This window comes from Perissodus microlepis, chromosome 7 (genome assembly GCF_051167445.1).
Source record: "Perissodus microlepis isolate ML-2025 ecotype Zambia chromosome 7, ASM5116744v1, whole genome shotgun sequence".
NCBI lineage: Eukaryota > Metazoa > Chordata > Actinopteri > Cichliformes > Cichlidae > Perissodus > Perissodus microlepis.
The window spans coordinates 60,350,874-60,367,241 of NC_140467.1; the positions used below are offsets into that span (position 1 = coordinate 60,350,874).

Sequence of the window (16,368 nt, forward strand, 5' to 3'; positions counted from 1 at the left end):
TTTCTTCTGTATAAGGATCAAAGAGTAAATATTTGCCTCATAAAGCTTTGGAACAGTTTCAATAACACTGACTAACATCACCAAATATAGCTTTACAAAATTGGATACAAGAAATATGAAGCACAACAAATTCCCACATCAATTTTAATTATAGTACCATGGGTCAGGGGCACATGTTTTGTGATCCATTACAATACAAAGATAAGACATAATCCAGTACCACTAATGCATTTTCCAGTGTTTCCCATCCATTTAGATTTAGATCACTGGCTGCTGCTGCTGCAGATTCTGCTTGGAGTCACTAAAACAGCGAATCTGCAGAGCGGGAGACAGAGTACCATCGCTAGCTGCAGTCCTGGACCATCAGGTATGGATGTGTCCAACTGTGGACGAGGCTGAGGAAGCAGCTAATTGATATGGAGGACCACTACAACAGCAACCCGGCCTGCAAGCCAGCTGGTAGGGAAAATAGGAGAGGGACATAAGCAACTGAACTTTCACAAGAAGAGCGAGAAGATTGTCACTAGTAAATAAATGTCAGAGGGTGTCGTTCTAACACATGAAGAAGAAGAAGCTACTTTCGGCAGAGTCACCAAGTATACCTTAATTTTCCTTGGTCATTAAAATACTTTAATAAACCAGTACTTTGCAACAAATAAATAAGTTATTTTTTGATCATTTTTCTTTCCACTGAGTTTCTCACCCAAACAATGCAGTCTTAGACTTTAGCTGCACATGACCAATGGGAGAACTGCTCGCTCTGGGTTCATGAAGCAGGTCTCCACCTACTGCGTGTTCCAAGTTCGGTCAGCAAGCTCACAGGTGATTTCCAGACACAAAAAAGGGCTCGCGAGGACAGTCACACAAGTGAGTAATCCAGTGAGCCGAACTCTGTGAAGAGCCAGGGCAGCTAGCTGGCTGCTACTGCACTTTCAACATAAAAGCAAGGAGACTCAGCAAGCGAATCAATAGTTGATGTTTTTGGTCTGACAAAATAAAACTAAAAAATGAGTCGCCAAATGTACCTGGTGGCAATTAAAATCCCTTTTTTGCACCACGGACCAGTTTAATGTCAGACAATATTTTCACGGACCGGCCTTTAAGGTGCCACAGATAAATACAATAAAATAAGATGATTCGACCAAGACAAAAACGTGAATTCACTGTGTAATTGTGTAACTTTATTAGCAGCGTCCTCATGAAATGCGCCAACAATATTGAGAGTAACATCCTCCTCCCTGCCCCTTAATGCCCTCTTGTCGTTATGGTAACGCAGAAATATTTCTTTCAAAATAAGACACACAACTACAACACGGGAAAAGACCCAGGGAAACCGAATTAACGTTAAAAAAAACCCCCTGAAAACCATATGCCAAGACTTGAACTCAGTATTCTGAATTGTTCACGCAGTTGCGCACTAACAAAGGTCGGTGCCAATCTCTTCATCTAACTTTCAGACAGAAAACAAAAAGGGGAAAACGTTCCTCAAGCTTGACACAGTTTCGCAATCACATTTACCCAGCAGACTTACTATTTATGTCCTGCTATGAATAATGAATTATTTTAACTGCATTATCTGGATGTTGTGCAGGTTCAAAAAGATTCAAGTAAAATTCAGCTGCTTTGTTGTTGTGAAGAAAAAAACAGGCCATAGGACTAACGGAAGTAAACAGTGGCTGTAGCGTAGCTTTGTTTGGAACTTGTCCTGACCACATAGACCTCATGTTATATAGGTTAAACAGCTTTTTTAGCACTCCTGCATAGCATCACACTGACCAGATGTGGTCTTTAAGTAGGCCATGCTAACAAAACATTAGAGGATCAGGGTGACAATCCTGTGAAATAGCTAATCCCACAGGCTTTCAATGAGTGGCTTCCTGTCTGATCTGCTGCAGCGCACAGGCGCCACATCACCAATCCACGTGTGCGGTATATTGACAGGCGGTGAAAAATGGTCCTCTGAGAGTCTGCAACCTGAAAACCTGGCAGGGGTTTTTTAATCGTGCTCACCATAAGGTGCAAGTCTGCTGAAAAATATGTGGTACCCAGTCACACCTGCCTTCAGACACTCACACACTCGAAACTTCTGCGTCTATATATAAATAAGAGGCTCTCAGCTTGGATGTTCAAGCTAAAAGACTGCCAGTAAAACATATCTCCATTCTCCTCTGTCCTGTTCAGAAATAAAAGCGCTCGCAGTCCTTTTGTCCGAGTCATGTGTGTCTTTGTGCATCTGTGTGTGTGTTCGATTGCTGTGCTAAAGGCGCAACAATAGATAATGCTTTTAGCGCAACCTAGAATACCATAGGTTAGCTGAACAGAGCAGTGGAAAAGCTACAATGTAAGTGGCAAAAATATGTTGATTCTAAACTTATTCCAAAAAACAAAAATACCCTGAATCATAATTAAGAATGCCTTTCTTAATTATGTGCTGCAGCCCACTCAGGCACAGGGAGAGCATGCAAGCACCACACATAAAGGCCCAGTGGATCTGAACCCAGGCACTTCCTACTGTGCAGCAACGCTAACCACTGCATCCAAAACGCTCTCTCTTATTTAGACAAATTATGATTCATTGCTGTGTTTAATAAACACACAATAGCTAAATGAATAAACCTGCTATACTGCAAAAACAGCAGTCTCCAATGGAGCTGCTAATGTAAAGACGCTGATCCTCTCACCTTATTTTTGCACCTTATGATCAAATCAACAACATATATTGTATTTTAAAATACAATATACTGTGCTACCAGTGCCAGTAAGGTCTGCTGTAATAAAGAGTGAGCCATGGCAGCGACGTTTCACACCACGATTCCATCCTCATGGTTTTAAATTAACAGCATAAGCCCACAGGTATCACACGTCCTACAAGGATCTCAGTGGTTAATTCAAAAGACAGCAGGCCTCCACTTGACTGTCAACAACAAGCCTCTAATCTCTGCTGCAGACCACTCACTGCTGCACACGGAACGATAAAGACTCCAGTTTTAAAATGAGATTTGGAAAGCAAAGGAAAGTGTACAAGCTACAGTCGAGGCTTCCTTTGTGTGTTTACTTTGGCTGCTTGCTGGATCTGCCACCGGTGGCTGTGGGGATACGCTGTATTCAGGCTCATATGAGAGTAGCAGGTAGAGGCAGGGGAACCAACAGACGTATGAGAACTGTGAAGTCTCAGCCCAACACATTAAAAACAAAAAGGAAGGACGTCTCAAAATCACGTTTACATCTCAATTTTGATTATAATTGTGCAGGGCGCAGTCAGCTCATGGAGACATAAGTGCAGCATCTTTTGACCTGGCAAGATGAAAAAATTGGACTTGCGTGGAAAAAAAAGCAATTGCATCATCGCTAAAAATAAAGCAGCAAATCTGGCAGCCCAAAATGACCTGAATGAAAAACTCTAAAGCAAAAGGTAGTCGGGATAAAGCTAGTATGGGAACAGATTAATGAGCAATGGAAGGAGGATGGAGATGTTCGACTTTTACCTCTTGTGCCACTGCAAGGTTTAATTTTAGTGCAGTTCATGATAAAATACATTTTTACTCTGAGCAAGAGAGAAACACTTGGCAGCACTTTATAAAATGTTGCACGTTTTGAATAAATAGAATTTCAATGTATTCTCTTTGAAATTACAATGTAATTATTTTTACATTAAAAATAGTTAAAGGTAGATAAAGAAGAATAAGGAGGTAACAAGTCAGGTTACTACAGAATGTACACTGTGTACTTGTGTAGTGTTTAAATTCTGAAAGGTTTCTGCTTCAAAACTTTTTGCACGTTTGGGCTCATGTGAAGCTTTCGAACGTGTAACAAGCTGCTAATGGTTCAGAGATACACTCACAAGGCATCTCTTCTTGATTCCCCCATAAAGATGACATTTGATACCCTTAATGACGAGTTTATATATTAATAAAAACGCGGTTTGGCGAGCACTAGAGCAGTTTCTGGATAGGCAGAGACCCCCTCTCTAACTTCTGATGCAAAGCCAGTGATTTTGCTCTATAAGCAAACCTGAAACCATCCAGTTTAGAAAAGAGCTTCATGGGTTACTTCACGGAGTAAAGAGTGAGCAGAGCCTGACAACCAGCTGCAGCAGATGATCAGCTCAAGTCTTAGCTTCTCTAATGACAAACATCCATCTTAGTCATGTTTTTCACCGAGATGACCTCTGACCTCCTTGAGGCAATTTAGAGCAGGTGGATTGTTCCATTCACTGTGAGAACCAAATATTATGCCATCATCTATTAACGAGTCTCTATGATCTCTCTGTACCTGCCTGCAGGGAGAGAAACCGGATCCTGCACTATCAGGTATCTCTGAACTCCCATGAGAGACCCCCACACCTCCCTCTGCTATTGACCAGCCGGGTCCGCTCAATCACCTGCCTTGCCTGTCAGGAACAGATAGCCCAGACTGATGGACACCCAGGGCCATGACTAGTTGAACTACTTCCCTTTACATTTTCTGCCAGTAACAGAAAGGCCACTGGAAGAGGGGGGAGTCCTAGTTAGCTTTTTTGGGGGATTTTTGAACATGCAGCAAATCGGGCCATCAAACTGAGCGCAGATCACGCCTCCGGCCTCGTTCTGAGATGTTAATCATCAAAGCTCTCAGCATCCACTGAATTTAATAAAGACATCAGGACATTTGTTTGAAAGATTACACATCTAAAACCACAATTAGAAAAGAATAACATTAACAGGCACTCACCAAAGAGGGTTATGACTCACAGTTTTCATTTCTAAATATCAAACAGAAGGTGATGATTTAAGCAATCAAAATGGCAAACGCGGAGATGTTGTGCAAACCAGACTGAAGATGTTAGTCTTGAGATTGTGTTTAAAGATGCAGGCATATTGTGAAGACTTCTGCTGCGCTGGCAACCACGGGCCCCATTAAATGTGTGACAGAACTGAAAGCAGACATGGTGTTTTGACTAAAGGCACAGGATTACTCTAATTCTGAGATAACTGGGGAACTACAAAAAGAGGGGGGGCTACGAGAACAGATCTAAATGCAAAGAGATGCAAAGAGAGGGCTTGAACTGCTTTCTGTGTACCTATATTTACATCCACATGAATGCAGAAGCATACGTTATACAGCACTCTCATATTGTCAGAAAATTCAAAGAACATTTTCCAGACTTACCTGGCTATGTAGGTCATTTCCCCCCTAACCCTAATAACTGCTTGTGCTCCGCTTGGCGGCAAGAACTGTAATCAAGTGTTTGCGATAATTGGAAATGAATCTTTCATGTGCTGTGGAGGATTTTTGTCCTAGTCTTCTTTGCACGAAAAGCCACATTGGAGAGTTTTCTACCATGGATGGTGCCTTTAAGGTCATGCCAAAGCATCTCAATCTGATTTGAGTCCAGACTTTGACTTGGCCACTCCAAATGCAAAACATATACTTAAAAAAATGACAAAAAAAGGCAAAAAAAAAAGCAGGAAGGCGGAAAAAATGCTTTTTCACAGCACTGCATGTAGAACCTCAAACATGTGCAGGTCTACAGGAATAAGAGCAAAAACAACAATCTGTACAGTTAGAAGAAACTGTACAGATTAAACACAGAGTGCGCAATATAAAGCATCACTGCTGGAGTCAGTGTAGAAATGTGTATGTGTGTGTGCATCTAGCTATAGTACAACATCATGCTGTGTCAGTGGTTGAATGTGACTTCTGGCAAAGTACTTTGAGTGAGACTAAAAAAACGAATAAAATTAAAATCCTTTTAAAGTCTGGACACAAAGAGAAAAGGCATCTGTTTCAGTTAACAGACCTATAAGTCACCACGCCATCATCACGAAACAGGAGGATCTAACCACATCCATCCTTAACGTAGACCTCGACAGGTCTCCACTTAAAATCACCAGTTTACCTGAACATGCCACAGCCAGCCAGGACATTCATACCTGGGATCTGCTCCCTGTCAGCACAGCTAGCTGTTAAGAAGCTTTACTTGTTGCATTGATATAAAGTTATCAAATGCAACATTTAGGCGCCCTGTTTTACGACTATATATTCCTATTTTAAGCCTTTAAGAACAATGAAGTGGCTTTAAAATTGCCTGAGGCCAACAAATGTTACAAAAGAACAAGAAATAAAATCGTTCCCAAGAATCTATACTTCTTGTAGGTATTCCTAAAGGAAAGACAAGGCTGTAGATGTCTGAGAGGGATCGTTGAAGATCATTGATGCTTTTTTTCCCAGGAAATTGATTGCTTCTTTTTTTCTGAAGCAGGTTAGGTCTGCAGCATAAGTTACCATGGTGATGTGCCCTGGTAAGAAGTGAACAACATTTGTAAGCATGAAAACCCAGGGTTAAACCTGCCTCATAGCACAGGCAGTACAGTAGAGTGACAGAAAAACAGATGGATGAATAAACAGCTACTGTAACCAAATGATTTTCTCACACAGCATCTGTTTCTTTACATTTCATTTTTCCAGCAGCTGCAAAGCACAAGTCCTGATTCCCAGCAGTCATAAAGATTTGGGACACAGCACGTCCTCACATCTGTGATGCAAGCAGTGTTTAAAATACATTTTAATGGGCTATATTTCTGTAAACATGAGGTCTTGGTGATTCCTGTGACACCACATGTGTTTATTGAAAGGGAGTGATGCAGTGTGGCAAGTCCTTAAAGGGATCTTTCCAAATTTGGATAAAAAGATGATGTCACAGTGGCGTGATCAGGGTCATTATCTTGATTTAGGAAGTAAAAATAAGCACCCCTCAGCTTCTGAACTTTCAAATTGGACCCTTTTTGAAAATGATCTTAAAGCTTTAATGAGGAGATACAGAAAATGGGCAAACTAGATGGAAAATGAGTCCTAATGGGGAAAAAAAGGTTTCAGACTTTGATGTCTTCTACAGGGCCGCTGTCACATTGGATGGTGTTTATGCTGCAAGGAGAGCAAAATCAAAAAGACAGTAGAGCTGACTGCCGGTTGCTTTACTTTGGATGTGCATACGTGTGGAGGCTCCACTCCCTTTCACCACATCAGCAATGCCAATAAAAAACTGAGAGGAGAGGAGAAGAGTGGAAAGACCAAGCTATAGAAAAAAGATGCGAGAGACGAGGATGAAAGGAAATATGATGAGATAAGGCAAGACTAGAATAAATGTCGAGCGGGAGAAAAAGAGAAGAGGTGGGAAGAAAAGTTGCAGGACAGCAAAGGAAGAGAAGAAATGGAGAGAAAAAGAAACAATGTGGGGGTAAGCTAAGAAAAGAAGAGAAGGAACGAAAGGCAGGGAGGAAAGTAAAATAACAGGAGAGAACAAAGAGGGGGCAATTAGAGCCAAATGAGGGTACAAGAGGGCATGATATTGATTTAAAAAAAAGAAGGAAACAGAAGATAAAAGTGGGCGATAAAGCAATACTGCAGAGGAAGTGAAAGATTAAGAAAAAAGAAGGAAGGTGGGAAAGAGAAGAGGAAAGGAAACAACATGAGATAAATGAAAGAAACACATGTGAGACAAAAAAGGAGAGGAGAAAGTGAAGGAAGGAAAGGAGAGAACAAAAAGGGGCAAAGGGTGTAGGCAAGGACAAGTAAGGCAAAAGAAGTAAATGAAGGAGGAAACAAAAGACACTAAGAGATGATAAAACAGTGAGAGATGAAAGGAAGAAATGAATAGGAAAGGATGTAGTGGAAAAGAGTGGGAAGAAAAAAGAAAGACCAGATTACAAGAAAGAGGGAGAAGGGGAGGCGCAAAAAGGGGAGGACAGAGGACGTACAAGAAAAGGATAAGATGGATGAGAAGGGAGGAAAGGAGAGGTAAAAAAGAAATAAAAAGAAGATAAGAGAGACCTGATGAGGAAGAGGAAATTAAATGTCTGACAACTTAAGACATCACAGATGGAAAAGACAAGACGAAGAAATATTAAAAGAGGGAGGGAAAAAAAGAAGAGTGTTGGAGAAAAGAAGAGGAAAGGAGGACGAAACAAAAGACTGAAGATAAAACAAGCTATCAGACTGATGAGGGCATAAAGAGGAAAAAAGAAAGAAGGAGAAGGAAAAAGCAGGGGCAGGAAACTGAGGGAAGGAGGTGAAAAAGAAGAACCCATAAAAGGAAATGAGGAGAGGAGAGGAGACCGGTCAGGCCACACCTAAACATATACTCTGGAATGAAAAGACACACACACACACACACACACACACACACACACACACACACACACACACACACACACACACACACACACACACCTCACTAACAGAGAGTCTGGTGCACTTTCTGCCACACTGTGATGCTGTATCAGCTATCAGAAGACACAGCAGCAGGCCTGCCCACTAAAATACCAGTCCTCCCAGTAAGATGCCTGCTGGTGTAAACCACTCAAACCACAAAGCCACTGCATCAGGCGGCAGCTTTATGAAAAAGCACAGTCAGCCAGTGAAGTGAACACCACGTTTAAGTCCAGCTGAAAACATCAGAGTTACCGTTCCTGTCGTGTAGCTCACTGAAACAGCGAGTACGAGGGGGAGACTTTCCATTCACTTGCACCGCATCTCATCCCAGACATCCAGGCAAGGAAAACAATGTGCATGTGTGAGAGAGCCACACACACACATACACACACACACACACACACGGAGAGAGAGAGAGAGAGACAGAGAAAGAGAGCATGTCTGACCATTGGTTCATGCAAATGTGAGTCAAATGTTTTACCCCGGGCAGGCACACAGACTAAGATTTAGGCGCGGCTGGAACACACACACACACACACACACACACACACACACACACACACACACACACACACACACACACACACACACACGTGCTGCTGTTACAAAAGGATCACTCGCGATTTACCAACATCTCTACCCCGGTATAAAAGTATTAGTCCCTGCTACTACTGCTGCTGCTGAGGAAAGAGCCGACTTACTTGTTGGAAATCGCTCCCACATGGGCTTCTCCTCCTTCTCTGTCCTCCTGCACTGAGCGCTAATGAACGCTCTTCAAGGCGGTGAAATCCAGCGTCCCCGGACCAGCTGCTGGCCGCGGAACAACCGACCTAGAGCCGAGCGAGCGAACGAGCGAGCGGGCGTCTGGCTGCCTGACTGAGCGGCCGGGAGAGTTGTCTTTTCAGCACCACACCACTTTGAACAGCTCCCGCTGACGTCACTGCCTGGTTACGACGCCACGCCCACTTCCCTAGCGACCGAAAGACAGAGAGAGAGAGAGAGAGAGAGCGAGCGAGAGAGAGTGGGTATAGGTGTTTGATTTATTGATCAATTAACATCTATTAAAGTACTGTGAAGTTGGTTTTTGGGTTACTCCAAAAAATGCATTTTTAAAATATTGACTTTACCTTATTCTTGTTTTATTACAGGAGCAAATCACAGTCAAGGTGATGTTGGACAATTTCTGAAGTGAAATCTATGTGAGAATTCTGCAATAGCAAAGATGGGGTACAACCGCAATATTCAGATATGTTTATATCATATTTTGGCATAAAGTCAGCAATTTTTGAAAGATTTCATTTGTTGAATCTATGCATGTGTATTTTGGCATATGTAGTCTGCACCGGTAAAAGGACTTTGTGCCTCAAACCTGATTACTGCCAGACATGCTGAGTACAAGAAATCACTTAAATACAACCTGTCGACTAAGTGAAGCAAAAAAAATCTCAAAAAGCAACAGCTCATGCCACGATCTAAAGAAATACCTGAAAAGTCAATGACATGTATCTGGAAAGGGGTACAACACTATTTCTAAGGCTTTAGGAGTTCAAAAGCCTTAAATAGGAGCCGTTATCCACAAATGGAGGTCTCAAAAGAAGCCAGTGTCATATTTAGGAATGTAACAAAAATGAGAACCCAAATGCAGAACAACACTGGAGAGCAGACGGGCTTAAAAACTGTATGACACAACAAGGAGCACAAAGGTAAACTAAGGCTACTTATACACACAATAATGAGTGAGTGAGAAAGGACAACTAAAAGAAAGAATGCATCACTAAACAGAAACTAGGTGGCAAAACTAATAAACTCAAATACAGGATTACTAAAAATAATAACCCCAACATAAAAATAAACCCTGGAAACTTTGAGTTCATGATTCAACAATAAGTCAGAGACGGGGCTAAAATAGCATTAACGAGAGAGTTCAGGGAGAAAACCACTGCTGACAAAAATAACTCAGTGTCTCGTCTCACATTTGCACAAAACATCTTCATAATCCCCAACTCTTTTGAGAAGATATTTTTTTTGGATGACAAGACAAAGGTTGCGCTTTTTGGAAGGTCTGATTCCTTCCACCGTAAAACTAACACAACATTTCATTACGAGAACATCAGAGCAGCAGTCAAACATGGTGGTGGTAGTGTGATGGTCTGGGGCTGCTTTGCTGCTTCAGGACTGGGATGACTTGCCTCAATTGGTGGAACCATGAATTTTGTTTAGGAGAATGTATGGACATCAGCTCAAGCCCTGGTGCTTGAACACACTTGGGTTATGCATCAAGAAATGACCAGAGACACACCAGAGTCCATCTCTGAGTCTAAACCGATTGTCGTTCTTGCAAGTAGAGTATAGCTCGACCAGTTATTAGGATCAGGGAGCGCACAGGTAGGTGTGGATAGTTTTTTTTCCCTAATAAATGAAATATCAATTTGAAATGCATTATTGTATCTTTTTGTGATATTAAAAGACTGTTACTCTGAGTAAAGATGGCCTTTCTTAGCATGAAATCATGGCTGGAGGCAGTACATGCAGCTCTACAGCTCTGGATCGGACATGGACATGGACTGGACATGCAGCCTTGAAGAACTATCTGAAGATCAAAGAGGATCAAGAAGTGTTGATTGTCATGAACTTTGTCCCTCATTCATTTGACCACAACCCCACTGAACATTTACAGAGTCAACTGAAGACTGAGAAAGCCAAAGATTTCAGATTTTCTAAGAAGCTCCTTGTCGAACGTCTGTCATTGTTTTAAGATTAAATATCAGAGACTTTGTGGAATCTCAGTCTCTTATTGAACCAACTCCCCTGATGTATCGTTTAGCTGTTTTGATACAAAGCGAGGCTGACTTATCAGAAAGATGGATTAAATCACAAGACAGACACTTCAACTCATACTTGCCAGTAAATATATAATTTTCAGTAGTCAAACTGTTGTTTTGAGGCAATGTGTGTCAGGAAAAGATACAAGTCTCGTCAGTCATAGGCTGCTACTTCATTTTGCACCTCAAATGTGGTCTGTTCACTGGATGCCAGAGGATTTACAGACTTTGGTTGCAAATCAAATGGAGTATAGAAATTGTGTCACTTGCTCTCAGGTGTAAAATATAAATCCTACAATTGGTGGCTGTGAAACTTTCTGGAAAAATATGATGCAGCAGAAATGTTGTCTCAGCAGAGACACAAATCACAGTAACAAAGAGAAAATGTTAGCAGTCAGAGCCGGGAGGCAGATGATTGGTACTGAAAGAGAGAGAAAAACACAAAAAACCCAGAATATATTCTTCTTTAACAGGACCTGTAAAATTATATATTTATAACACAAGTCAAAAAGACTGCTTGACATCTTTCACATTTTATTGTGTTATGCATTTGGCCCTCTGTAAGTACACCGCATAGACACTTTGCATCGCCACAGGGTTTCAACTTCACTGGCACTTTAAAACATCAAGAAAGTTTGTGCAAAAGACACAAATTGATCCAAAATCTGATGCAAATACATGATCGAGCAAGCTGAAAACACACTTTTCCACAGTTTTTGGAAAACACTGGTATTTGTGCAAAAAATGCAGAGCTGAACATTCCCAAATTTTTGGTCTTCTAACGCAGCTCACCACAGGCTTCATACACCTGCAGTAATTTATTATAACTCTAAGTCTATCAGCACTGACAGTTGGCACATTAAAGTTTCTCCAGATGTTCCAGATGAGGTTCAAATGTAGCCAACCGAGTAAACACCAGTGAGCAACACAACTGTTTGCATTTGGTCACAGGAAACCTTCATCCCAGTCTCAAGACGGTCTTTGTTCACTGACCTCTGTATTCTTCCTTTCTTTGGTTTTACTAAAAACCAAGCAATTATTTTTAAACACAGACATAAATGTTTTATTCTTGATTAACAGGGTCATATATATGTGAGTAATGTCACCACATTTATACTTCATTAATGACAAATTCACTGTTTCTAAATACACTATTTCACCAAGAACAAGCAAGTTATTTAGGAACTGTTCATCATCATCATCCAAGAGCTACTTACAGAAGCATATTATATGAGATATTTCACATCAAAATGCAAAACTTTATCAAATATTGTGGGTTTTTTTTTATATTAAATGGTATTTTCCTATTTTAGTCAGGTACATGTACAGAAACAAAATCCTCACCATGAGCTTATACATTATATAAAAACACAGATATCAAAAATGGAGAAGCATTTCTCAGACAGAATCGTGCACTTCTGTAAAAATATATTTGTGGAGATAGTTCACGTTTATCAGCAATGAGAACTGACTAATCAAAAAGAAAAACACTCAAAACTTTCATAGAAAGTGCCTGATGGTGGGGGTTTTGTACTACAACATCAATTATGTGTTGTCTTTCATTTTGTTGTTGTTGTTCTTTGTTTCACTGAACTGAATTTTGTTTTTCTCATCTCGTTCATTTTATGCCAAAAAAAGAAACCTACGAAACAAGCTGTGAGATGCAGGTGAGGATAACAGGGAAGGAGGGAAAAGCCCAAAAGCAGATCTTTGTGTTGTGTTGTTTTCCACTCCAGTGGCTGTAGGAATGAGTGTGTGAGCCTCCTACACACTGTCAGGTTTATCCCCAAATGAGATGCAGCTGCCGCCAGTAAAATCACTGCCCATCAGGCAGCGTTAGATACTCCCACAGGTGCCTTCATTTCCCCTTACTGAAAGTTGTCACATGTTTAAAATGTCATGAATGACATTTTTTAAGGACAGAAAGACAGCAGCAGGGGAAAACAAAACAAAGACATTAGTTGTTTAAAGCCCTCTAGATTTCTGGACTTTTCCTTTTCTCAAGGCCAGACTAACTGCTATAGATAACAAATGTTAGCTTCCAGGTTTAACACATAAAAATACAACAAAAAAATTCAGCAGTTTTATTGTGTGCCAGGGAAAGGCTGAGTGTAGAGTCGCTGCTACTCCAATGAAAAGAGCCAGCTGAGGTGGTTCGGCATTTATTAAGGAAGCGTCCTGCAAGCTACTGAGGTAATGTGTTTCTGGTACATCCACCTCAGAGCAGACCACCTTGGAGAGATTGAGGCTCTTGGCTGCCTTGGGAATCCTTCAGCATTCCCGCAGAAGAGCTGGGGAGAAGGAGGTGTAGTAACAGTTGGACTGATACCTCACAGCCTGGGCTCAGATGAGGAGCAGGGGTGGATGGATAAATGAAATTTTATTGTGCTGATATGTTTTATATGAATCTTAAAAAAACAGTTTGACCCCTCTTTGTGGAAAAGTGCATTATGAATAAAGATTTGAACAAAGAGCCGACCCAAATTCTTTTGACACATTTGTTGACACCATGATCAGGACAGATCAGTTTTGAAAGAAGCCCACTGACTCCTTTCATTCACTTTGATTTTATATACTGTAGCTTACCACTTACTGTACTGGAAATGTGATAAAAGAGACCATATCTACTTTGTTTGCATGCTTACATCATTGCAAATTGGCACTGGAGCCAGTGACCGGTGAAGTCACTGAGTCATTTAACCTGGGAATGAACAATGACTGTACCCTTTCCCACTGAGGCAAAAGCCTAGCGATGTTAGCATGTGCTGGTGGCCTTCTTTTGTAGAGTATCAAAGGGGCTTAAGAGACCCTCCACAACTGCAAGCGTACCTTCACAGGGAGTAAAGCGGCGTATAGGCCATATTGGAATTGGGCCTGAGTGTGTTGTGGTACTCGGCTCTTTGAGTGTCCTCAGTCTACCACCAGGCTCATCTTATTTGCACATTCATATATAACCAGGACCCACCACAAGCATGCTAACTAGATTAGCATGCACTTGTGGGTCATGAGTAGTGTGCTTGATTTAGGTTACTCAACGTGCTCGTTGTGATGAGAGGATGACACCTTTTTTTCAATGAGTACTTTAGTAATGCTCAACATAACTACTGGCGCCATGCCATCCTTTCTTTTTTGTCCTTTGTACTGAACACAGACTTTGCAGGGCTGTTTGTGGGGAGTCTCCTCTCTGCCAATAATGTTACTGAAAATATCGAAGTAAGTAAATTTAATAATAATAATCTTTCATACATTATATATAATCATTCTGTCACTGTCAGTGTTAAAAGCTTTATTATAATTATTTTAAAGGCTACGTTCTCTTATTAATGTATCACAATTGCCTGTGGTTACAAGTTATGTGGTAACAAAGTAATTAAACTGAAATTCTTGACTGAAATTTTTTATTTAATGCACCAAATCTGTGCATCGGTTCATGGTTGGGAGGTCAGAGGTCACATCTTGTAACTGGAAGGTTGCCGGTTTGATCCCCAGCTCTATCTGTCCTGGTCATTGTGTCCTTGGGCAAGACACTTCACCTACCGCCTACTGGTGTTGGCCAGAGGGGCCGATGGCGCGATATGGCAGCCTCGCTTCTGTCAGTCTGCCCCAGGGCAGCTGTGGCTACAACTGTAGCTGCCTCCACCAGTGTGTGAATGAATAGTGGAATTGTAAAAAGCGCTTTGGGTTCCTTGAAAAGCGCTATATAAATGCAATCCAATATTATTATTATTAATGCTAGAAAGGAAAAAAGAAAAAAAGAGCTTACTTAAAGCATGTTTTTGTGCTTCACATAAAATACTCTCTTTGTATGATTCACAATTTATCAACTTTGATAACATGCATGTTTAAAATGCACAGTTAGTCATTGTTTATAATAATACATTCAATAATCCTGATGTGGTTTTGTTTATGCTTCAGATCCAATAGATGAAAAAAAGGATAGTTAATCATGAATAAGTGTTTGATAACATGGATTTCTTAAACTCAATAAGAAATTGCGCTTGTTTTAGTGTATCTGCATCTGCAAAAGTATAACAAACTGTTAACTTGCCTACAGTTGAATCCTAATAGTAGTTAAAAGTGAAAGTATTAATAGATTTAACTTTAGTGAAGCATAATTAACTGTTGATAAATGAATAGATGGCTTCTAATAAAGTGTTCACCTCAATAAAGAAACAACAGAAACCTCAGTGAAGATTTAACAACTTTAAATGTGCCACTTCTTACTTCTTTTAGTGGCTCACTTGCTGAATCTGTATTTCTATCAGATGAAGCACAGACGTTATTGCTCAGCTTTTTCAAGTAAGGCTCATTAATGTGAGTTCACCGTTAATGTGTAGTCAATGATGTATTTAAAACTCACTGGCTTTTCAGTGAATCTAATGTGGCACAAATGGGACATAATTACTTCCCCATGCGATCTCTCAATGAAAATGAACACATGTTAATCAAAATGTTCTGACTGGTTGGCTTTGCTGTACATCTCACATTTATTTCAAACCCAAACGATCTGTCTTAACTCGGGATGAAGCGTGTTCGCTTGAGAGGTTAGACGCGCCCGGCTCTGACGTCTGAATGAAGTGAGGATTTATTGGTTACATACAGAGAGGAGAAGACAGAAGCCTTAAGACTTTGTTGCTACGTGATATTTGAGCTGTGAGCTCAGAGCGTGACCTCTCGAGTCCTCAGCAGGCCTGCAGAGACAGAAGCAAGGGAGATTAGAGAAGGCTGAGGAAGAGAGCTGTAACAATGAATTTGGGACATGGGGGATTGTGGGAGCTTACATCAGGGTGGTTGGGCGATCTGTGAGTCAGATAGCATCTAAAGTGATTTGCCATGCGGTATGCGAGCCGCACCTGGCTTCAGTCAATGGCGGAGGGGACAATAATCCTTTGCAACAGAATTCATTTTGCTAGTGAAAATCATTTTGAGAGAAATTACTGAGCAAGGAAAAGATGTTACACATGCTCAAACATTCAGTTTTTAGGACACCACAGTATTTTATTTCTTGACAGAGGGAAGCACATGAAAATCATTTACATTTGTTCCAACGAAGAATTAACTTTATTTTCCTCCAAAACACGAGGTTACCATTACTTCTCATCACCCTTCATGGCTTAGATCCTACAGGGTTTAGTGGGATCTCAGATATCTGTTTGAGTACTGGTCAAAACTCTTTAAGAATAATGTTGAGGGGTCACCAGAATGTTTTGGCCTCTAAGCAGATATAACTTGATCATTAGTCAGGATTATTAGTCAGTTTTTGGTTATATATAGGTTCCTGAACATGAATAATAAAATATGACATTTTTAAGAGTGATTCTGAAATTTCTCTTAGTCTCCATCTTCATGATAGAGA

At 40.8% G+C, this 16,368-nt stretch overlaps 1 protein-coding gene across 2 annotated transcripts in view; it reads right to left on the reverse strand.

Moving 5' to 3' along the window:
• smpd3 (sphingomyelin phosphodiesterase 3) overlaps positions 1 to 9,094 on the reverse strand; it is an 87,554-nt gene extending 78,460 nt beyond the window's left edge. For both annotated transcript variants that reach the window (XM_084936366.1, XM_084936367.1), the window contains exon 1: positions 8,892 to 9,094. The gene's annotated coding sequence lies outside the window, so the exon portion shown is untranslated. The remainder of the gene's footprint in view (positions 1 to 8,891) is intronic.
• Between the last annotated feature and the right edge of the window lie 7,274 nt (positions 9,095 to 16,368).